General features: G+C 48.2%; 1 protein-coding gene, 1 long non-coding RNA gene and 1 other non-coding gene across 3 annotated transcripts in view; 1 reads left to right on the top strand and 2 right to left on the bottom strand.

Moving 5' to 3' along the window:
* The window catches only part of LOC132677338 (uncharacterized), a 77634-nt gene that overhangs the window by 7370 nt on the left and 45284 nt on the right, over positions 1-24980 (bottom strand). The window lies entirely within an intron of this gene.
* On the bottom strand, positions 798-961 carry LOC132677222 (U1 spliceosomal RNA). The gene has a single exon (XR_009609242.1). It is a non-coding gene; the product is annotated as a U1 spliceosomal RNA (small nuclear RNA).
* Positions 1776-6749, top strand: LOC144617203 (uncharacterized). Its single transcript, XR_013557403.2, has 2 exons — positions 1776-5075; positions 5986-6749. It is a non-coding gene; the product is annotated as an uncharacterized LOC144617203 (long non-coding RNA).

Here is a 24980-nt window from a genome sequence, read left to right as displayed (position 1 = left end):
TTCTTATTTATTTTTTGAAAGAGCGCGCGCAGTGCAGAGAGGGAGACACATGATGCAAAGCAGGCTCCAGGCTCAGAGCTGTCAGCCCAGAGCAGGAGGTGGGTCTTAAACTCAGGAACCCTGAGATCATGACCTGGGCCAAAGTCGGACGCTCAACCACTCAGCTACCCAGGCAGCCCTGGAGTGATTTTCTTTTCTCTTTTTTTTCCCCAAAGACACCTCTGAGTAGCACTGGCCTTAGGCCCCTGTGAGCTCCCTTGTACCTGCTGGCAGAAAATGGGGAGGTCAGGCAACGGTTGACCACTGCAGTCCCACTTCCCTCCCCTCCTGCAGAGAAAGCACTGAGGCCATCACTAAGAAATGCGAACCCGTGGGGCGCCTAGGAGGCTCCGTTGGTGAAGCATCTGACTTGGGCTCAAGCTCATAACCCAGCTCAGGTCAGGTCCTGAGCTCCCACTTCCAGTCCTGGTGCCTCATGTGTGGCGAGAGCTCAGAGCCCCCCCGCCCTTTTTTAAAAAGCAAAACCCTCAAAAGCCTCTGTATCAGGATCAGGGTGACAGGAATGGGAATTACTTGGGAACAGTTCGAACTCCCCAAGGGACATTGCTCCCACCGTCAAACCTGAGAGACAACCAACCACACACGAGACGAACACGAAAGCTAGCACAAGTAAAGAACTGCCGAAAAAGAACAGCAATTTACTCCGCTGTGTAAAAAACACCCTAAAGTAAGAAAAGAAAGGAGAAGAGCAAGGCAAAGAAGCACTCAGACACGTCTGTCTTTGAAAAACCGCTGACCAGGGGAGAGCGCGAACGCAGTCCCCCACTACCACAAATTATGCAGTCGAGTTTCCCACATTTGGGGAAATCGCAGGGGTCAGCACACCCGCAGTGCAATGGGCAAGCCTCACCCTGGGAAAACCACCTTCCTGATCATGGTGTCTCCCCTGCCAGGTAAGTATGGCCTCCTCCCCCTCCGCCCCAACCCAGCCTCACACGCACCACACTGTACACACACGGTCACTGGCCTCCCCGCACCCCAAAACCCTCCGCACCCACTCCCGTCTCAACCATCCTCACCCCACACACGTCGTCCTCAGACAAGCCGAGCCACAGCTCGGGCGCTTCCACAGCCCGGGGAATTCTACCGCCCGCTGGAATCCTACCGCGCCCACCGCGGCCTCATTTACATAAGGCCACGCCCCGGTCAGGACGCAACGGCCCCGCCTCACTCTCCGCCCCTCCCCGCGCCACCGGGCTCCACGCGCACGCGGTCTCCCTGCCCCCAGTTCCCCTCCCGCCGGGATCTCAGCGCTGAGGCTTCTCCTCTTCCTCCCGCCCCCCGCCTCCTTCCTCTCCTTGCGGGTCTCCTCCGTCTTCTCCCCTCCACACTGATTTGCTTCCCGTTCGTCTTCCCTCTCCATGCAGCTCCCGCATCGCCCCCTACGCCCGTCGTGGCGCCCACGCGGCGGTCAGCACCCGGCCGACTGCGCCCGCCTGAGAGGAACACGAGGGAGGACGTCCCCCAGCCGGAGAAGCGCCCACACACCTCTCTCGCTCGCTGTCTCTCTCTCTCTCTCTGCACAGAGCCCGGTTTGAAGGAGACACAGTGCGATGGCTCCACCTGAGGGGCTCAGCCGCCAAGCCAGTCCCCCCGCACCAGGGCTGGACACCAGCGCGGGGCTACCGAACGTCTGGCAGCTTGGGGCGCGCGAACCCACACCTGTCGTTTGAGAACTGCCTCGTGCCTGCTGCTTTACAGGTGCGTTCGCGGGGCGGGGCGGGGCCGCGGCGCCCCCTGGTGGACGCCGGGGGGGCGCACCAGGATCCCCGGGTTGAGGCGGGGGCGGGTCCACGGAAACCTGCCTTGAGCTCACTTAGACCGTCCCCCCACTGCCAGAGGTCACAGCAGGGGTTAGTGGGGGCCCGGGCGTCCCACTCTGCCTCTGCCGTCCCTTCCCCCCCCCCCCCCCCCCCCCCTGCGCGCTTCCCCTTGGAGGAGATTTCCGCCAGCAAAGTCCCCCTTCCGTGGGGAAAAGCCAGGTCTGGAAACCCAAGCAGCACCTACTCGGAAGAGACTAGTCCTGGGGCAATTTCCTGGTCCTGTCCCTCGCGTTCTGGTTTCTGATTTGCCTTTGTCTCCCTTGGGCCTTGACGTGTGCTTGACTTTTACTAGACTGCTGAAATTAGAAGAGACTTGGGGGTGGGGGCGGGCGTCCGACATTAGTTGTCACCTGAGTCAATAGTGTGGTGGTCCGCGGAATGATGCCCCCTGCCTGGGAGGTCCCCAGCCTCATCCCGGATCCTGTGAAAATGATCCATCACACAGCAAAGGGGCCTCTGCGAAGGTGCTTAGGTCAAGGACCCTGAGATGGGGAGATCGTCCTGGAATATCCGGGCGGCCCCCTGGAATTACAGGGGTGCCTTCAACCTGGAGGAGGCAGAGGAGGAGATGTCTCCCTGCTGTAGCTGGTGGTGCGGAACATGGAGACAGAGGAAACCAGGGCGGGTAGGACACAGGCGCTCCCTTGCCAAAACCTCCCGACTGCACTGTAGTGAGGTTTCCCTGGATTAAATTGCTCAGTCTCCCTGAGCCTCCAGAAGGGGCGGTGGCCCTGTTGACATCTCCATCTGAGTCTGGTGAGATCCTTTTTGGGACTTTTCACCCACAGAACTGTCAGGTAACAAACGTGTGTCCTTTTAAGCCTCTAAGTTCGCGGTGAGTCGGTACCCCGGTACCCCGGTACCCCGGCGACAGACAACCCATGTCAGGTGTCTGGCTCATCACGTCAGCGGTAGTTAGATCTGCGGGATGGAATCAATTCTGTATAACTGCTGCAGGTCGTGAGTCTTAGGTGGTGAGGCCAAGTGCTACTTTTCCACCGTGAAGTGTTAGGTTAGGTACCTGCCGATGTGAGGTGCGCCGGGAGTGAAAGGCTCGGAAAGAATTCTCGGGGCACCTGGGTGGCTCTGTGGCTTCAGCATCTGACTCTTGCTCTTGGCTCAGGTCCTGATCTCACAGGTTTGTGAGACTGAGCTCAGAGTCAGGCTTTGTGCTGACAGCAGGGAGACTGTTGGGGATTTTCTCTCTCTCTCTCCCTGTATTTCTCTCAAAATAAATAAACTAAAAAAAAAAAAACAACAAAAAACAAAGACTTCGTGAGACGTTCTCGGTGCAAAAAGGTGTTTATAAAAAGCATGAGGACAGGACAGGGGGACAGGAAGAGCTGCACTGGGATTGTGAGGTGTGACTGGTTATAAAGTTTTAATTTGGGGGTGGGGGAGGATGGGGGCATAGAGCCAAATGAAGTTTCCGTCAGGAGTTCCATATGTTCCTGAAGGCTTACAGCACCCTGGAGGTCTGGTTAGCCTCAAGCTGAGGTTGGTTTTTGCGTCCAGCAGAGCGTTAACATTAAGGCAGTTGTGAGTTCCTTGAGGCGGTCCTGTGTCAGCTATTGACCAGTGGGTTGCAAGGTGTAAGGAAATTGAATTGCATCTACATTTCTTTTGCCTTTCTTCACCTCATCACCCGCCATCCTTTTTCTTTCCCTTCTTTTCTGTAACATTCAAAGTCTGTTCCCTGCACACAGGCTCAGCACGTTCTTATGCAAAGTGGAAGCCACTGGTGGTCACACAGATTGGTTGTTCACTTTTCAAGAGTGGGCTGTGCTCCTTTTCCAAGGAGGGCAAGGACATAACTTACAAAAGGAAAAATACGGGAGAAGCCCCTCCTCTCACAGCTGCGTTTCTGTTGCGCGAGTTCTCTTAAGGCACAGAGCTACTTTTCAGCATGTCACAGAGAGCGAACATGCAAGCGTGGCGTTTACGGCTCTCCCCCAAAAGTGATCTGTGACTGGATCCCAAGCAGACCTGAGCTTTATAGGGTGTCATAGGCTGTTGCTTTCCTAAATGTCACGGACATAAAACAAACTTTGTGGAAGCCCCGAGTTCTCATGAGTACTGATTCTGCGACCAGGCCCGGCAGCACAGGGACGGGGGAGGAATTGTCCGGATCCTGGAATAATCACGGGGCAGCACAGCCTCGCTCTGGGCTTCTGTGTCCTACTTGTTTACAGACTTGTCATCCGTTCTGCAGATTGGGCCAGCGAGTTGCTCTGTTGACAGCCAAAGGCACTCATGGAAAGACTTAAACAACCAAGTGTGACAGCACACGTGGGGTCACTCCGTCTACCATGAAAGTAGGACCCGTGTCTGCCTCAGGTGTGAGTCTTTGGATGGATCTATTTGTTACTGGAGGTGGTGGGGAGGATGGTGTTTGAGGGTTTTGTGGTTGCTGCTGTCTGTGTTGTTGAACTCTTTCTAGGAAATCATTGTGGAGCGATAGCTTTGTGTTCGTTCCTGGAAGGACATGACTAAGGACACTTGCCGAGGAATAGTTGCGGATCTGGGTGCCACATTTGTGGAAGGACTTCTACGCTTTGCAGTTAAAGATGCTCCCTTAAAGGAAACCAACTTTATTCATACCTTTGGGTCAATGTTAGAGAGCAGTATGTTGAAATTGGTCTGCAGCCCACTTGCATCAGAATCACCTGGGTTTGATGTAAGAAATGCAGATTCTGGGGCCTCACACCAACTACATCTCTTGGGGTTAGAGCCCAGGTGGTAGCTTCTGTGACCTCCATTGCTGACTCTAAGGCTTTCCCAACCTAAGAACCACTCTCTTTTAGTTTTAGATTGGGGATTCTTACACAATGATCAAAGAAGCCCAAACTTTTTCCTTTACTCCGAAGACTTTAAACACTGGACCGTGACCTTCTTAGGGAGAGTGTGACTTTGCTCCTCTCGCACACTCAGCCTAGAGATGGTGCCCAGATCAGAAATAAAGCAGGTGAAGAAAAATGTTTGATTTCTTTATACACGTTTTACTTTCATAGCCACCGAAAAGACTGTGTTTCATTTCCTCTAACAGACTCTGTCCACCAGTTATGTTGCCCAAAACATATCGCTATATAGCAACATAGAGAAGTACCTATGGTACATTTATACAGAAGGACACGCATTCTAAAGCACTGCGAAGACACAGACGAGGCTTTCACACAACTGGGGGTCTCTCAGGTGCCACTTAAGTATGATCACTGGGTTATCTTACAGAGGACTCTCCATGGGCTTGGTCTGGCCACGAGTCCCAGGTCCCCAGACAGGACTTAGTTAAAAGGGGCAAGCGTAACTAGGCCGCGGTCATCGCCACACTTTGGAGGCCATAAACGGAAATAGGAGGCGCCAGGCTTAGCGGGACATTGCACGTGGGAAGCCACCACTTTCGCCACGTGGATTCAAAGCACTCGGGTGCTGCAGTGTAGACGGACGCCCAGCCCACGCTGGCCGGGCTGAACTGGCCCCGAGCAAGCGTACATCTGGGAGTAGTGCCGGCTGAGCCCCACTGTCCCTCAGGGCACCGCTGTCACTCGTGTGCTTTAGAACTGCTGAGGAGCTCCCGTGTGGGGACCACGCGTCCCATCCGTAGGGAGCTGGGTCCTGTTTCCCCTGGGTGACCACGTGAGGACGGGCACTGAAGCGAGAAGTGGCCGTTGCAAGTTCCCAGGCCAGTGTGGCGTTTAGAAGCAGGGTCACAAGGCCCTGTACAAACCGTGCCTATTCTGGGCTGCAGGGTCGGGCCGAGGGCACCCTGGCTGATGGTGCTCTGATGATGCTCTTGATGGTGCTCTTTAACCACGGGACAGGCCCTCTGCCTTCTGCCCTCCTGCACCGAAGCGCTGTGGGCCTGGTGTGGGCGTCCTCGAGGCCACCCGCTCCTCCCACTTGTCCTCCTCAAGTGGCCTCATCGGCCAATAAGGCCACAGGCTCCTCTTTAAAAAACAATGCCCTTAGCACTGGTGCAGTGCTTTTTAAGTACAAACGTTGAGGGTTTCCTTCTCCCAGTGTTTCACCCTGACTGTGGCTATTTTCTGTATTCCGTAAAAGTCTGTATTCAGAATCATTTTCCTACATTGATTCTAAACTCTAGGAGCCACACCTAGACAGACCCACAGGAACTGGATTTCTTCTCCTGCCCGAAACCAGAAAGCAACTACAAACCTCACAAGGAGAGGGAATGCAGATTTCCGAGACCCTGGGCATCAGGGTTCGAGGACGGCAATCCCGGACACTTGGAAACACACAGGCGAGCCGAGCCCTACCGTGGCTCCAGTGTGCTGCCCCGAGAGACTTTCCAAGCAAGGAACCGGGAGAGGAGACTGAAGAGGAGCCCAGTGGACCTCGTGGGGTCGAGGACACGGAGCCGAGAGTCCACAGGACAGTGTAGAAGGGAGGACAGAGCTGCGGAAAGCCAACTAAGGAGAACTGCTGGGGCGCCCAAAGGGTGCAGCATGGTCCTGCTCTGTGCCTCCCTGGGAGCCAACTCCAGCAAGTCGGGGGCAATCCTGTGAGAAGATTAGAGGCAATAGGGCCCGGTTCTCACAAAGGGGAAAGAATTGCTCATGAGGAGAGAGATCAATCCTTTGAACAGAGCCCAGAGCTGACCCAGATGTGAGAACCACCAGAGAAGGACATGAACACATGTATTCTAATCGTAGGTGTGCCTGGGAAGCTCACCTCAGTTGGGCTTCTGACTTCTACTCAGGTCATGGTCTGGCGGTGTGTGAGTTCAAGCCTGACGACAGGCTCTGTGCTGACAGCTCAGAGCTGGGAGCCTGCTTCGGATCCTGTGTCTCCCTCTCTATCTGCCCCCCTCCTGTGCGTGCATATGCGCACGCTCTCGCTCTCTCTCTCTCTCTCTCTCAAAAATAATCATTAAAAATGTGTTTTAAGTGATCATATTCCATCAGTTGAAAATGTTAAATAGATAATGGAAAACATAGAAAAGACCCTCTGTATCTTTAAGAGATGAAAATCATGGGGGTATCTGGGTGACTCAGTAGGTTAAGTGTCCAAGTCTTGATTTGGCTCAGGTCATGATCTCATGGTTTCTTCATTGAGCCCCACAACAGGCTCTGCGCTGACAACTTGAGTCTGCTTTGACTTCCCTCTCTCCCTCTCTATTTTTCCCCAACCCCCCCCCCCACTTGCAGGTTCTCTCTCTCTCTCTCTCTCCCTCTCAAAATAAATAATTTTTTTAAAAGGAATTCTTAAAAAAACAGAGACATGAAAAGTACGATGTCGGAAAGGAAATGTAGTGTAAGGGATTGGAACAATTAGAAAATTCAGAGGAATATCTATACTACCTAAAGCAATCTACACTTTCAATGCAATCCCCATCAAAATACCACCAAACATGGGGCACCTGGGTGGCTCGGTCGGTTGAGCATCCGACTTCGACTCAGGTTGTGATCTCGCAGTCCGTGAGTTCGAGCCCCACGTCGGGCCCTGAGCTGACAGCTCGAAGCCTGGAGCCTGCTTCGGATTCTGTGTCTCCCTGTCTCTCTGCCCCTCCCCCGCTCATGCTCTGTCTCTCTCACTCTCAAAATGAGTAAATGTTAAAGAAAATAAATTAAAAAAAAATACCACCAGCCTTTGTCACAGAGCTAGAACCAACAATACTAACATTTGTAGGTAACCGCCAAAGCGCTTGAAGAGCTAACTCCATCCAGGAAAAGAAAAGCAAAACTGGGGGCGTCACGATTCCAGATTCCGAGTTCTATTACAAAGCTGTGGTCATCAAGTCAAGGTAGTAGTGGCACAAACACACAAACATAGACCAATGGCACAGAACAGAAAGCCCAGAAATGGACCCACAACAATATGGTCAACTCCTCTTCGACAAAGCAGGATGAATGTCCAATGGAAAAAAGACAGTCTCTTCAACCAACGGTGTTGGGAAAACCGGACAGCAACATGCAGAAGAGCGAAGCTGGACCAATCTCTTGCTTGACACAGAAAGATAAATTCAAAATGGAAGAAAGACCTCAATGTAAGACAGGAAACCATCAGAACCTTAGAGGAGGACACAGGCAACAACCTGTTTGACATCGGCCAGAACAACTTCTTCCTGGACACGTCGCCAGAGGCAAGGCAAACAAAAGCAAAGATGTACTCCTGGCACTTCATCAAGATAAAAAGCCTCTGCACAGTGAAGGACATGATCGATGAAACTAACAGGCAGCCTACGGAACAGAAGAAGAGATTTGAAAATGGCGAATCCGATAAAGGGTTAGTATCCAAAATCCGTAAAGAACTTACCAAACTCAACACCCAAAACCCAGATAATCCAGTGAAGTATGGACAGAAGACATGAACAGACAGTATTCCAAAGCAGACATCCAGCTGGCTAACAGACACGTGAAAAGATGTTCAACATCACTCATCATCAGGGAAATACAAATCAAAACCATGCTGAGATACCACCACACATCTGTCAGAATGGGTAACATTAGCAACACAAGAAGCAACAGGTGTTGGTGAGGATGCAGAGAAAGGGGAACCCTCTGGCACTGCTGGTGGGAATGCAAACTGGTGCAGCCAGTCTGGAGAACAGTATGGAAGTTGCTCAGAAAGTTGACAGTGGAGGTACCCGATGATCCAGCAATGGCACTACTGGATATTTACCCAAAGGATACAAAAGTACTGATTTGAAGGAGCACATGCACCCCGATGTTCATATATAGCCGCGTTATCAACAATAGCCAAACTATGGAGAGAGCCCAAATGTCCATGGATTGATGAATGGATAAGGAAGATGTGGTACATATATACAATCAAGTATTACTCAGCCCTCAGAAAGAATGAACTCTTGTCATTTGCAACACTGGGGATGGAACAAGAGTGTATTATTATGCTAAGTGAAGGAGGTCAGTCAAAGCAAAACAAACACCCTAGGATTTCACCGGTATGTGGACTTGAAGAAACAAAACAGATGAACTTTTTTGGGGGCGGGGGAGAGAGAGAAACAAATCATAAGAGACCCTTAGAGCTAGAGAACAAACTGAGGCTTGATGGAGGGAGGGGATGGGCTAGACAGGTGATGGGTACTAAGGAGGGCACTTGTTATCATGAGCACTGGGTGTTGTATGTAAGTGATGAATCACTGAATTCTACTCCTGAGACCCAGATTGCACTGTATGTTAACTACAAGAATTTAGATAAAAATTGGAAAAGGAAAAAACAAAACTAAAAGCAGAGGGAAAGATTTTGATAGAACTGAATCTCTAGATCCCTTTGAGGAGTGTGGCCATATTAACTACATTCAGTCTTATGATACGTGAATACTGGAGGGGTTTTCCCCTTAGGTCTTCTTTAATTTCTTACAACAATGGTTTATACCTTTCAGTGCACAAGTCTTGCTTCTCCTGGAATAAATGTATTCCTAAATAGTTTCTTGTTTTGGGTGCAATTGTAACTGGAATTGTTTTCTCCATTTTGTTTTCAGATTGTTCATTGCCAGTGCATAGAAGCACACCCGATCTTTGTATATGTTGTACCCTGCAGCTTTCCAGAATTAGTTCATTGACTCTGGTATTTGTGTGTGTGGATTATTTGAGAGTTTTCAACACATAGGACCATGTCATCAGCACATAGAGACACAAGATGACCCTTGAACCCGGCGGGGTTAAGGGTGCTGACTCCCAAGGTCAGAACTCTGTGTATACCTCCTGACTCCTCCCAAACTTAACTACTAACAGCCAACTGTTTACTGGAAGCCTTAGCGATAACGTAGTCGACCCACCTATATTTTGCAAGTTATACGTATCATACATTGGATACTTCCAGTGAAGCAAGCTAGAGAAAAGAAAATGTTACTAAGCAAATTCTAAAGAAGACGGGGTGCCTGGGTGGCTCAGTCAGTTAAGTGTCAGACTCTTGATTTCGGCTCAGGTCATGGTTCATGAGTTTGAGCCCCGTGTCGGGCTCCACGCTGACAAGGGCCGCTGAGCCTGCTTGGGATTCTCTCTCTTCCTCTCCCTGCCCTTCCCCAGCTTGCGCTCTCTGTCTCTCTGTCTCTCTGTCAAAATAAGCAACTCAAACTTAAAAAGAAAAAAAAAAAAAAGATAAGCTGGAAAGGAGAACTTAACCAGAAAGTGACAAAGGTCAAAATGGAGATATTTAAGGCTACAACTGGGTCCTCTTTCAGTGATATGGAACACTTTTTCATATACTTATGAGTCATTTACTTGTCTTCTTTGACAAAATGTCTTCTCATGTCTTTTACTGACTTTAAAAACCCTGCTGTTTCTTTTTTTGGAGTTGGAAGAGTTCTTTGGCTCTTGTGAATACTATTCCTTCATTCCTACAGTTCAATCTGAGGCTGTTTTCTCCTGTCTGTGGCTTGTCTTTTCATTTCCTTATTGTTGTCTTTTGATGCAAAAGCGTTTTTTTTTTTTCCTTACACTGCTTTTTAATAAATGTTTATTTACTTTTGGGACAGGGAGAGAAAGCACACCCACAAGAGTGGGGGAATAGCAGAAAGAGAGGGAGACAGAAGATCCAAAGCAGGCTGTGCCCTGAGAGGGGAGAGCCGGACGAGGGGCTCGATCCCACCAGCTGGGAGATCATGACCTGAGCCACAGTCAGACACTTAACTGACTGAGCCACCCAGGCTCCCCACAAAAGGGTTCTTAATTTTAAGCAACTTCAATTTCTTAATTTTTGTCCTTTATGTACTGTCCTTTTGCTGTGGTGTCTTAGAACTTTTTGCTTAATGCAAATTTATGACAATTTTCTCCCAAATTCCTCTTGAAATTTTATTTTATCTCTTTTATTTAGGGTTGTGATCCATTTTGCATTAACTGCTGTATACGGTGTTGCTGAGAGAAAATCTCTCTAAAGGCCTAATATTTAAGGGAAATCATGGTAGACTTCTTTCTAAGTCAGCATAATGGTGGATAAACTTTGTTCCAACCTGAAGGGTGATTTTTGGCCCGCCAGGCACGCAGTGAGAAGCATTTGTCATTAGTATTTCAATCAATGCTCCTACTCCCTGCTTCCTTGATGTTAAAACTCGTGATTCCTGTGTGTCTATGTTGATCTATAATCTTTTTGAACTTTTTGTGTTGTCTCTCCCGATCGTATGGGGGCCCCCAAAATGGGGCGAGGATTGTGTGGAAGCGGCAGAGCGGGTGTGAGAAGGTTCACCTGAGCAGGACAAAGCGGATGGAAGTTGACTAAATACACTGCAGGGGACAGAGGGCAGGTCAGCACAGCAGAGACTGTCTGCAAGGAGGCAGTGGGGAGAAGGGGTAGGGCAAGAGGCACAGCCCCATGTGGGATTTTCCCTCTTTTGGTAACCTTGCCTGTAAGTGGCCCGTTGGTTAGTGAAGGCCTGTGGATATTTTGAGGCGGGTCCCTGCATTCAGCCAGGTGGTCACTGTGGGCCCTTCTGCCTTGATGAAGTTTCCACTGCTCAAGCCTGTTGCCTGAAAGTGGCCTCGGCATTTTTCAGGAATGGACTTGTGACCTTGATTTGTGGCTCTCTATGTAAAGCATAGGTAACCCTGTAAAAAGTGTTCATTCTCCGGAGCACTTTCTTCCCCCTGAGGATGGGGTTCCCCGGGCAGCTATCCTAATCCGGGTTTGAGTCAAACTCTGTCTTCTTCTTATATTAGAGTTCTTTCTGGTCATTTGGCATCGATAGTGTGATTTCAAGTAAAGTGCCACGGGGAGGCTTTGTCCTGATAGCTGTAAGAGAATTTAGCGGTAAGTTATGGTTAAGAGTTCATCTCCAGGCCAGGAAACGGAGACTTCATACCTCTGCACCTGTCAGTGATGGGCTAAATTTCCTGGGGTGGGGGAGATGAGTGAGGTTTGGTGGCCGTACACCCCATGTACTTTCAATCTTGCAACACTGGGTAGCAAGCAGTCCTACTCCAAGATGTCCCTAGAAACGAAAACACACCAAAAGCAGGAGAGGATTCCACACAAAGGATAAAGGGGGACCAGCAGGGACTCAGGAAACATATGCCTGAGGGATCAGAGCAGATGAAAGGCATTTCACAGACTTGTAAACATTTTTGCCAAAAAGAAAATAGTGGTGTGTGTGTGTGTGTGTGTGTGCGCACGCGCATGCGTGTTGTCTTGGAAATCATAAGGTGTTTAGATCAGGAACGTGTTGTTACTCCCCCTAAGGAAAGGATAGGGAAATTATCCTGGGCCTTGCAGATCAAGACCCATTCTGAACCCTGAGAGAATCCTAAATGTTGCCTGACATTCTCCAAGATCAGTGCAGAGTCCCTATACATTTAAGATTTGTTGAGGGGGCACATGGGTGGCTCAGTTGGTTGAGCATCTGACTTCGACTCAGGTCATGATCTCACAGTTCATGAGTTGGAGCCCCACATCAGGCTTGCTGCTGTCAGCCTGTCAGATCCTCTGTCCCCTTCTCTTTGCCCCTCCCCTGCTCGTGCTGTCTCCAAAGAATTAAAAAAACAGAAAGATTTGTTGTGTTTTGTATGTGCGGTCCGAGGTACAGTAGCAGACAAAAGTTGACACGCAGAGTACAGAAGTAGACCAAGAAACAGAATGTGACCTGGATATACCACATTACTTACCACCCTCACTAGTCTCACTGAACATGGGAGTGGGCATTGGAAATACCTGGTATTTAAGGCAGGTTATGGGAAAACACTGAAGGTATGGGCTAACAGTTCAAATTATTATGTCCTTGGATTATATTCATTGGAAAGTGAGGACTCTGCTGAAAAGTTTTCTTGGCTCTGCAGGTGGAAAGGAGACACTAAGGGAGAATGAAATTATACAACTCATTATAATTTGTTTAATGTTTATTGCTTTATTTAGAGAGAGCATGAGAGCAAGCAAGTGGGGGAAGGGCAGAGAGAGAGAGAGAGAGAGACAGGGAGAGAGAATCCTAAGCAGTCTCTGAGCTGTCAGCACAGAGCCTAATGTAGTGCTTGATCTCACGAACCATGAGATGATGACCTGAGCCAAGACCAAGAGTCCAATCCACTCAACCGACTGAGCCACCCAGGCGCCCCCAATCTAACTTTGATAAATATCTTTCACACTTCACATAGGTTTTCTGTCATTTTCTGTGATGCCATGGTCCCTTGCCGACGTCTAAACATATTTGCACCAAGAGGTTGATATCAAAATAAAATACAGGGGCACCTGGGTGGCTTAGTAGATTCAGTGTCCCACACTTCATTTGGGCTCAGGTCATGATCCCATGGTCATGGATTGAGCCCCATGTCAGGCTCCACATTGAGTGTGGAGTCTGCTTAAGATTCTCTCTCTCCCTCTGCCCCTCTCCCCTACCTGCAGGCTCTCTCTCTCTCTCTCTCTCTCAAAAGAAAAAAACAAATGCACACACAAAAATATGAAACCCGTATGACTAAATTTGGCAGTACTTATTCATAATGGTACTTTAGGCTGGTTTACTACTACATGTAGCTAAATTATGGCTGACTCTGAAGGCAGCCCCATTCTAGCCGGGTGCACACTACTCCTTGGCCTCACCTCTAGGTTAAGCAGTACCTCTGAACTGGCACTGTCCCTGGAGGAAGGATGTTTGTCCAACAGGTAATAAAAGGAAATGGGACAGGGTAGTAAAAAGAAAACATGCTCCTAAGTGGGTTGATTCCACAGAGGACCATGTGCTTTCTCAGGATAATATACATATTATTGAACTATGAAATCTGGCACTGACTAATGAGCAATGCTAGGAGATATCACTGTACCTTTGCTCAGAGAAAGAAACTTGAATTCCTGCTGATGTATAAGCTGTGCCTAAAAACCCCACCTAGACACTTTCTTAAAAATGTTTATTTATTGAGTGGGGTGTTCAAATCCCCCACTAGTATCGTATTACTGTTTATTACTCCTTTTAGCTCTGTTAGTTTTTGCTTTGTATATTTAGGCACTTAGATATTGGAGGCATAAATATTTACAGTTGGCATACAAAATGTTTATTTATTTTGGTATAGAGAGAGGGGGGCAGAGAGAGAAGGAGAGAGAATCCCAAAAAGGCTCTGCACTGTCAGGGCGGGGCCCAACACAGGGCTGGATCCCATGATCCATGAGATGATGACCTGAGTCAAAATCAAGAGCAAGAGGCCTAACCAGCTGAGCCACCCAGGAGCCCCTCCACCTAGACAATCGAGAGAAACTGTGTTCCTTTCACTTGTTATTATCTCCTTTGGTGAGGCAGGCCTGGAAAAAGAAACATGCCCCAGTCAAGTTTCCTTGTAAACATCTGGTGAGAAACCTGTTGACAAAGATACTAATGGTGGTTCCTATTGGGAGAGTTCTTCCCTATGGCATGCTGAGAGCAGGATGTATGGGGTGTGTGGAGAACTCTTCAGGGAATCAAACTGAGACTCTGGATTTGTGAGGCCTCGTTCCTTGCAACCTGTCACATCAGTTATGTATGTATCAGCACAGGAGATGGCCCTAAACAGCTTCATGCTATATAAGTGACGACCTCGTACACCAGACACCACACGTGGTCGACTCAGGCCAGAACACGTTCTAATGTGGGAAAAAGGTTCTCGCAGACAGTGTTACTGGCCTCACCCTTGCTGTGGCATTGCTTGTGCCTCCCAAGTTTATCCTCAAAACTGTGAGTAAAACTTCATAGGACGTAAAGCGTACCATCTTGGTGAGCTGACAATGCAGTGGCCTTTATGGCCAAACATGTTGGTAACATGGCTTTCATGACACGTGGGTAGAACTAACCAAGCAGACAAGAAGTCCAACAAAGCAATTGTATCTTGAAAACATACGGCCACTTTTGAATACCTACAGGACCATACATAGAAACCCAGCCTGTGTCGCCTGGGCACAACCTTGTATCCTTGTATTCTTCACAATGTACATTCACGGTCTCTAGGATGCAGGCCTGCCCCTGTGCGCACACACACACACGCACGCGTGCACACACACACACACACACATGCACGCGTGCACACATACACACACACACGTCCGTCTGCCCACACTTGCAAGCAAATCAGGTAGCAGTCCTAGAGTATCAGGTCCTAGAGTCTGTGAGCAACAGAAGCCTAAACAGCAGCCACTGTCAAGCCTCATCCACAGGAGACAGGCCCCTTTACATGGGTTCCTTGGCTGCCACTCCCATGATGCTCCCCCACACCTCTCCCCGCCCATCCCACCCTCCTGGCCAATGGCCTGCTGGCCTACCAGGCAGGAAGTGATGTCATTACCCTCTAGGTTCAGGCCCAGTGTGGATTCTAAGGCCTCAGGCCTTGGATGCTCCCTGGTTATGAGACCGGTGTAGAAAAATAGCTCTTGAAAATGAAAACGTCAATAGAAGGAATAAGAACAACAACAAAAAGATTCACCAAATATATGCCACGGATATATTCTAGAAGTCAGCAAAAACTTTAAGGAAACAAAATGAAGAAAGACCCAGAAGGTGTGTCTGGTAAGCACAGATACAAGGAGTGGGATGTCTGGGGGAAAAAGAGATGTCATGTGAGTCTCTCACTCGCCGGGGGCGGGGGTGGGGGGAAGGAGTGGAGACCAGTACCCCACAGTGTCGTGGGAGGAGAAAGGAAGGGAAGGGCCAGGCACCCATGTGAAGGAGACCAGATGGAAGGAACCGGCCAAGTCCTCCATGTGCTTTACCGAGACCGCCAGGCGCCAAACCGAGTTCGGCTTTTGCTACACAACAGGGACAAATGCATTCCGAACAGCATACGTTTCAGTTGGATGGGGTGAGGACGTCTTGATATTGACTAATTACTGAAAGAAATGTAGCATCTCCTGAAGGTGGCATGGGAGAGTCCTGCAACGTTGTAGCCAACAGAAGATTTTGTGATGCTCTGATGTCACATAGCTGTAGATATGGCAACATGGTTTTTGGGCTCAATGTCTTCTTTTTGTTTGTTTGTTTTGAATTTCATTTTTAGTAATCTCTACACCCAATCCAGGCTCGAGCTTACAACCCTGAGATCAAGAGTCACGGGCTTTACCAACGGAGCCAGCCAGTAGCCTCATGGGCTCAATATCTTCTGAGCTGATGGAGTTACACAAGGCAGAAGAGCCCAGAGTGGCAACTGGGGGCTAGAGAGGCCAGGGAGAGGATCAGCGCCTGCCTTTGGTTGGGTCAAGAGAGAGCTCATTCATCTGCAACTGAAGGCTTGGAGCTTCAAGCCCAGCTAGGAATACTGGGTTTTAAGTGATCCCAGGCCCTGGGAAGCTACACATGTGCTACACATTCTCTCTTAACTAGCTTCTTTCTTAACCTTATCCTTAATCTCTATTTTAAATCAGATGTGGAGAAAAACATCCTGCCTGAGCGCCTAAGTTTCATGTTAGTTACCAAGGGGGTTTGGTAGAGAGAGTCTTTTATTTTCTTTTAAAAATTTTTTTTTTCAACGTTTTTTATTTATTTTTGGGACAGAGAGAGACAGAGCATGAACGGGGGAGGGGCAGAGAGAGAGGGAGACACAGAATCTGAAACAGGCTCCAGGCTCCGAGCCATCAGCCCAGAGCCTGACGCGGGGCTCGAACTCACAGACCGCGAGATCGTGACCTGGCTGAAGTCGGACGCTTAACCGACTGCGCCACCCAGGCGCCCCTCTTTTATTTTCTTTTAGTTTTCAAGATAAAAATCAGGTCTGGAGCCCCAGAACCTGGGCATGTCCCAGACAATGTAACCTTTCTTCCTGAGGCTGGGTGTTTACAGCTGCTCATTCCTGGAAGGTCGGTGTTAATTCCTTTAAGCCAAATTGCCAGGAAGACACCTCTCACTAAAGAGGTTGGGATTTTTATTGCTTGCAGCCAGAAAGAACACACCCCAAGGTCTCACTAAGAGGATCTATGATAGGATTTGGGCTTTGGTTGGTTGATGTGGGTGGGGGCTGATGGAAGTAAGCAGGGTTTGTTCTATATTGAAGCCTATTAGCACTGGACATTCTATGCTTGTGGTAAAGAAGCGATAGCATTTCCTTATGAAAAGAAGATGTTTGGGACGTTGTAAATTTCACTGTGACCTTGCTGTTGTCTGGCCTGAACAATATTGTGAGGTAGCCTTGTTTTGTCTCATTTATCAAGGTTTCAAAGCAGTCTTATCTCAGGTTGGTATTCTGTATCTCAGATCCTCTCTTTCCAGCATGAGAACAACACAGTCAAGCCGGGAGTGCAGAGTTCAGGGCATTGGGGGCTGGCCTTGTTCTTTCTCCCTGGAAATCCCTAACATAGAGAAGAAGAAAAGAGAGCACTCTGGCCTCAGAAGCTGTAGGTGCAACCCTGGTGACAAAAGTGTGACATTGACGAAGTCTCTTGAATCGTTCTGTGGCTCCATTTCTCCTTTCCAAATGGGTCAAAAGGAATTGTTCCTAGTGTTAACTTGATAGAGTAGGCAGCTGGACAGGAGCTGGAGGCAAGGGTGGTGGTAGAGAGTGGTTTTGTGGTTTCCCGCCTCCTGGGACTAGAAGAGCAGGGACACGGCACGTGCTCTCCTTTCTAGCTTGTGTCCTACAATGCCCGATGGCTTCATCATAAAATATTGACCCTGTGGTTTTGATCCCCTGGGAGGGGAAGATGACCATGACAGTTCCAGCAACAACCTTGTAGAGCCAAAAACTGCCCCTCCTGACCGATAGGACAAGCTCCTTAGATGATTGGAAACAACTTCAGTTGGAGACCACACCAGCTATGACCCATAACCTGTGCAAACAGAAGAAAAGACACCCCTAACCCTGGTGCTGTTGCCCCTCCGGGCCTGCCTGCATTCCCATCTTGAGAATGTGCTGTCCTTCATCTACTGCCCTACTGTCCTTCCACGGGCTGGTAGCATACTTTTGCTTTTATTTTCATTTTATATTTTAAGTAGGTGCACCGCCAACGTGGGGCTTGAGCTTCCAGCCCCGAGATCAAGAGTCGCATGGTTTACCGACTGAGCCAGCCGGGTACCCCGTCACTGTGTTCATTCGGGCATGGATCCTCACGTCAGTCGTTCACGGGGAATCTAAGCACTGAGCTCTCCATTCACACAATGCAGAATCTCCCACTGGTAACATCTTCTGGTGCCGTGATTCAGATTGCTTAAGGTAAGATAGTCCTCGCCTTCCTGCTGCTAGAGGACTTCTGTCAGATGAATTTCTCAGATGCCTGCTCTCTCATTCTCCTTGCAGGTTGGCTACCCCTGTGTGCTGCATGATCTCACATTTTCTGATCCAATACTCTCGTGGTTCATGCTGATTTCTCTACCTTACAGTATACATTCTTCTCTTATTAGACATGCGATAAACATGCTCCAAGAGATACTGAAATCATCCACTGAAGCATATGTGGCATGTGGTAAAGCTGGTTTTGGAATCTGGGCCTGCTTTTCTTAAGGCTGTGCTTTTATCGCTTCAGCACAGACCCTGGATACGGTTTGTTTGGAACTGTGGTTGGGACTAGAGATAGGTAAAGGCAGTTGTTCCTGAGAACTGTTATTTATCTGCTTGACAAGTATTTACTGAACGTTTTCCCTGGCAGGCTCTTAATGGAGGCGCTGCAGAGACGGGATGAACAGGGCAGGCAGAGCGCCCGCTGTCAGGAAGATGATTTTCCAGCCCAGGAGATCGGTGTCTTATAGATAACCACATCAATACATTTTAATTTCTGCTGTGATGAATTTTACTTAATTGTTGAGTTCCTTGGGCCCATTGTGCCAGCCAGGCTTGAAAATCAACTGAGTATAAACTACAGGGCTGTAGAAGTGTGACAAGGAAGTGTCCCAAGAAAGGTCCTTGTGACATTTTTGTTTTAACGGGGGCGGGGGTGGGGTACAGATGTTTGATCAGTGTCCTCTGAAATTCAGATGTGGGTTCCTGGAGGGTGTGATAGGAGAGTCCAAGGGAAGCTTGCGGCCAAGGCACCTGTTGGTGTGTGTGCTGCCATCAAGCGATGAGGGAGTTTGGGAAAATCTCCTCATCTCTCTGGGCCTCAGTTTCCTTGTCTGTAAGATAAGGTTGTCATTCAACTTCTCCAAAGTCCCTTGCCGCTCAGTCTCTCTGAGAGCACGAGGGACTGAGGTGCCTATTAAACGTGTCCTGGGGACTGCGGCTGAGACCTGACTTGGTCCCTTGTCTGTGTGTCTCCTGCAGGAGCCCGGCTGAGCCCACACTGGAAACAGAGGACCGAGGGAGCCGACGGAAGACAGAAAATCAGCAGGTGTGGAGCATGAGAATGACCCAGAGAAGGACAAGGTAATGGTGGAACGGTGGCTGCCCAAGGACCTGAGAATACGGGCAAGTGGAGCTCAGAACAATCTGGAGAAACTGAGGAACGCGTACAGTAGCATCCAACCCTGCAAGGAGCAGCCTGAGGCGAGCAGTGAGGACTGGGGGTGTAACGCACTCCACAGTGAACGGTGCACCGGCCAGGGAGCCCCACAGGACGGACGGGGGTTGGTTTGCACTGCCGGGAAGCACCGTTTCTAAGGGTAGGATGGTGTGACCATGAGGCTCTGCCCCAGTCCCTGAGCTTCGACATTGGAACTGCCCTGACAGTGGATGGCCTCCAAGGAAGTGTGGGTTTGGAGGGATCAATGGTGTTTGGATCAGATTTGGAGATGTCCATTCTTACCTCAAATCGTTTTGCCCTAAGGCCAAGAGGGGCCAGGGCAGGGGACCCTTGCATTTGAAGTCATAATACTAATAATATTCTTCTGAATTTCTGGTCAGGAATGTGGAAGGCTTTACACATAATATCTGTTGACCAGTGATTTTCTTGACTATTGGTTGAGTGCTTCATTTTCCTGAGGCTGTGTTCAGAACTTGGAAATCAATACGATTTCCCGAGGAGGACAAAGCAGTGGGAGAACAATGCAAACACAATGTGGTAGCTCTCCTACACTGGGGTGTTGTGTTGTGACAGAGCAGAGGATTGGTGTGGGGGGCCAGGCCCAGGACATCTCTTCCCCATGACAGAGTGAGCCATTGAGAGGAATCCCCGAGGAGAACCCCGTCTTCATCAGAGCTCACCACAGGGCAGTGTCCTGGGACATGGAGAGGGTAGGGCAGCTTCCTCTCTGAGGGAGGGGATTTGCTACCTCTTGGGAGAAAGCAGGGGACCCCTGACTGGACATTTGTGACTGGAATGGAGTTGACATGGTCAGAGATTGGCAGCAACTTGTATTTGATCAGTGAAAGGAAGTCCCTGAGGGCCTCCTCAGTGCTTGGCTCAGTGCTAGGAACCCCGAATACAGTGGTGAATAACACATTCTCCCAACTGTCCTGGGGATCTCAGTGTGGTAAACAGGAAGTCATGAGAAGTGTAGTGCTGGTGGGTTCCTTGGAGGAAATGACCAAAGCTGCCTGGCTATGACCTCGGTGATTGTCCTGGTCTGCCTGTGTGTTTTCCAACAGCTGGGTGACCTGCCTTGGCCCAACAGCCCTGGAGCCTCAGCCAGATTTCAGCCTTTTAGGACACAACTGACACCCGGGATCCATGGTGGCTCCAACCAGTCAATACTGCCAAGGTCTTCAGAGGAAACGGCTGGCATCTGTGGCTACTACCCACTATGTCTTGGCCAGCTGGGGAAACGGAGGCAACCTCACTAAATCTCATAGGGTCATCCTCTCCATAATGACCAGTGATGATCTGTCTTCCGCTCTGGTAAGTTAAATGCTTTCTGGTCTTCCATATTCTCTCGCCACATAAAAACTGATATAAATATTGGCCCAATTTTAGAACAAGGAATTCACGTACAAAGGGAGTAGAGCAACTTCCAAGCTTCAGTGAGAACATACAGAAACTCTTACAACTGAATAATAATAGGATACATCACTCCAAAATTGCGTAAAAGATGTGTATGGCCATTCTGGAACAGGCACTTGAGTCATACCCCACTCTTCTTCTTTTTAAAATCACTTTGATAATTCAAGATCCTTTCCATTTCCATATGAAGTGTTGGATCAGCTTAGAAATGTTTGCTAGCATGTCTGCTGGAATTTTGATTGGCCTTGTATCAGATCTGTAGATCAATTTGGGAAGAACTGACATGTAAACCATATTGAGGTCTTCCAATCCACAGCAAATTTTACCTCTCCATGTGTTTAGTTCATTAATTTCTCAAGGTAATGCTGTGTAGTGTTCAGTGTACTGTTCTGACACGTATTTTGTGTGATAAGACAGTGCAAGAAGAGAATTGGTCAAGAGTCTTTTAAGTTTATTTTTATCTATTCTGAGAGGGCTATAGAGAGCAAGCAGGCAAGGGTCAGAGAGAGAGGGAGACAGAATCCCAAGCAGGCTCCACACAGTGAGCACAAACCCTGAAGTGGGGCTCGATCTCAGGAACTGTGGGAGCATGACCAGAACCAAAATCACCAGTCGGACACTTAACCAGCTGAGCCACCCAGGCGCTCCTGGTCAAAAGTCTCGAAGAAGAAATACCTCACAAAACAAGATATACACATGGCCAAAAAGCACTTGAAAAGATGCTCCGCTGGAAACCACTTAAAGGCATAAAGTTGAAGAAAAATGAAAATGGCTTCACTGATGTTTCCACAGGTTCGATTTTAAACTAAGTAACCTTTTTCTTGTCTTCTGCAAAGCTCCCCTCCTCCCTTCTTAGCCTTCTGTATCAGGAAGCAGGTACACCCCAGGACATGAGGAAGGAGGGTAGCGGCATGTACACAGTTGCTGTCGCTACTGGCCACACCTTGATTTTCCCGATAAGACCCCCAACCCCTTCCTCCAGGGGCAGGAGCTGGCAGTTTTTGAAGGCCTTAGCCTGCTGTCGTCCTTTTTGCCTGGGAAGGCAAGAAAGCTGTTAGTGTTCCTCCTTATCTCAGACTCTGTCTTTGTGGTATATTTTGGCTCCAAAGCACGGAGGTCAGTTTTCCAGAACACACTCAGTCATCAGGAGGAACACAAGTTAATGCTACCGTGAGTTAGCGTTACACGTCCATTGCCATGGGCTAAAATGAAGAAGACCGGAAATATATGTGGTGAGGATGTGAAGTCACTAGAAGTTTCCAACACTTGTGGGAATGAAAACTGGTCCAGTCATGTAGAGAGGCTGAACCATAGTTAAACATTGACCACTCACATGAACAGCCATTTCACTTCTAAGTATTTACACACCGATCTGTACATGAATACTCCCCATCGCTTTCTTCACAGTGGCTAAACCCTGGAGACCACACAGAGGCCACTAGTAGGTGACTGTATAAATCGACAGGATGTAGCCGTTCGGAGGAATACTACTTAGCGATAAAAAAGCACGAACTGGCGATACGCGCAGTAATATGGATGGATTTCAGAATCCTTATGCTGCACCAAGGAATGTAGGCACCAAAGCGTTCCACCTACCTAGAGTTGTTAAAAAAGGCAAACCCACCTGTAGGGTCAGTGGGTGCCTGGGGCTGAGGCGGAGACAGTGATGGACTGCAAAGGGCCACAAGGGAAGTTGTGAGCTGGAAGAAATGCCGTGTCTTGATGGTAGCTGGAGTTTGATTTTGCTGTGCATTTAATTGTACGCCTTATTTACTTTTTTAATGTTCATTTATTTATTCTGAGATTGAGCAGGGAAGGGGGAGAGAGAGAGGGAGAGCAAGACAATCCCAAGCAGGTTCCACACTGTCAGCACAGCACCCGATGTGTGGGCTTGAATCACTAGCCGTGAGATCATGGCCTGAGACAAAGTCCAGAGAGTCAGATGCTTAACTAACTGGGCCACCCATACCCCGCATGGTACACTTTAAAAATGCCGTCTAACGTACCCAAAGTATCCCCCGGTAGCATTCGTGTGATAATCTAGTGTATTTCTCCATACCAACCGTGAGCATTTAGAAAATGAAATTTAAAAACAAAATAAAATTAAACTCAATAAACACAATAGAGATTCACATCCACACAATCATTAAATGCATAAGAACACATATAAGGAAGACTCCAGACAACTATTGCTGACAGAAATTAAAGGAGATCTAGATACATATAAAAGTGTATACAGCACCTTCATAGATGAGAAGATCCAATCTTGTTGGAATACCAAATCAATATTACCCTGATTCCTATTGGAGTAGGCATTTTGGGGAGAAGTTACCAACTAATTCTAAAATGTATGTGGAAGGGTGCCTGGATGGCTTGGTCAGGTCCGCGTCCGGCACTGGATTCTGGCTCAGGTCATGATCTCACACTTCACGGGTTTGAGCCCTGGGGGCATTGGGCTCCGTACTGACAGTGTGGAGCCTGCCTGGGAATCTCTCTCCCTCCCCCTCCCCTACTCACTTTCTCTATCAACATAAAGAACTTAGAAAAAAAGTATAAAAACCTGGATTTCATAAAGTATTAAATCCTTCGTTGATCATAAATCACTATTTAAAAAGTGAAAAGACACACCCTCTCCCTCTCTGTCTGCCCCTCCCCCTCTCAAAATATGTAAAATTTAAAAAGTCATCATAAAATACACAGTGAAAACACAATCCACAGTCCAGGAATAATTCCTTGCAATACCTCATATATGGCAACGACCTTATCCAAAATACAGAAGGAACTTACACACATCACAAAGAAAATTACAGAGAACCGAGCTTATTGATGAGGAAAAGATCTCAAAAGGAGCTTCATAAAAGAAGATACCCAAATGACCAAGAGCATTCGAAAACTAAACCGAGCACTAACAGCTAGCAGAATGGCTAAAATCAAAAGGACCAAGAATACCAGGTATGTGGGAATGTAGAGAAACTGGGACTGCCTATCTTTGGGCGGAAATCTAGAAGGAGACAAAGCCTTTGCAAAAGTCTGTGTCAGTTTCTCTGCTTTCCCCAAGCATTTTATTCCTAGGATGTGTACCTGGGAGGAACCAGTGGGTGTCTGCACAAACAGTTTGTACATGATTATTTGTCCTTACTCTGTGTGTGATAACCAAAACTAGATCTGTCCAGCAGGAACACGGATAGTCAAATTGTGCTATAATCCCCAAGCAGAGTATTTCTCGGCAGCATCAGCACCAATGGCTGACACACAGCTAATCAGGACGAGATCTCAAAACCAGACACCGAGTGAGAGAACACAGAACATAGGAGAACATACGACATCATTGCAGTTATATGAAGTGTAAGAACAAGCAAAAGTCGTCTAGGGTGAGAATTCAGAGTGTGTTTGTGTTTGGAAATGGGTATTGACTGGCAAGGAGCAGAAGAGAACTTTGCGCCACGGACGAAAGTGTTCTATATCTCGATCTGGGTGGTGACAGGATGCATACGTACGTTAAATTCATTGAGCTGTGTGCTTGCGGTTTGTGCGTTTTGCTCTAGGTCAATTCGACCCCAATAAAGAACTGTTAGAATTGAAAAAGAGAGAGATGACCGAGCCGAAAAGAGAATAACAAATGACAGGAAATCGGTAACAAATATTGAACATGAACATCACAATAAGAATGTCTTGAGGAGAAACCCAAAGCGATTCAACAGAACAAACACTAAAAAGTATAATTTCATGCAAAACAGGAGAGTGAGAATGACAAGTTCAAATAAGATTAGAATGGCATGTTGCTGCCTTAGGAAAGTCACTCTAGAGCAATAAACACTGAGACGTATTCCAGCAAAAGTACTGTCAGTCGCTTTGATGTGGGGTACAAGGTTGGCTTTCGAGGCCATCCAAGATTCCTTTGGCTCTTTGGGGTCTTTTCTGGTTGCATACAAAGTTGAGGATTGCTTGTTGTAGCTCTGTGGAAAAGGTTGGTGGTATTTTGATAGGGATTGCAGTCAGTGTGTGGATTGCTTTGGTTAGTATCAACATTTTAACGATATCTGTTCTTCTAATCCATGAGCACGGGAAGTTTTTCCATTTCTTTCTGCCCTCTTCAGTGCCTTTCGTAAGGGTTCTCTAGTTTTCAGAGTGCAGATCTTTTACGTCTTTGGTTGGGTTCATTCCTAAGTATCTTACGGTTTTAGGTGCAATTGTACATGGTTTCAACTCCTCGATTTTTCTTTGTGGTGCTTCATTATTGATGTGTGGGAACGCAAGAGATTTCTGTATGTTGATTTTGTGTCCTGGGACTTTACTGAATTTGTGTATCAGTTCTAGCAATGACGTGGATGGAGCGAGAGTGTATTATGCTAAGCGAAGTCAGTCAGCCAGAGAAGGACA

Source organism: Panthera onca, chromosome C1, assembly GCF_046562875.1.
Source record: "Panthera onca isolate mPanOnc1 chromosome C1, mPanOnc1 haplotype 2, whole genome shotgun sequence".
In the NCBI taxonomy this organism is placed as follows: domain Eukaryota; kingdom Metazoa; phylum Chordata; class Mammalia; order Carnivora; family Felidae; genus Panthera; species Panthera onca.
This window is presented reverse-complemented; position numbering and strand designations above follow the sequence as displayed.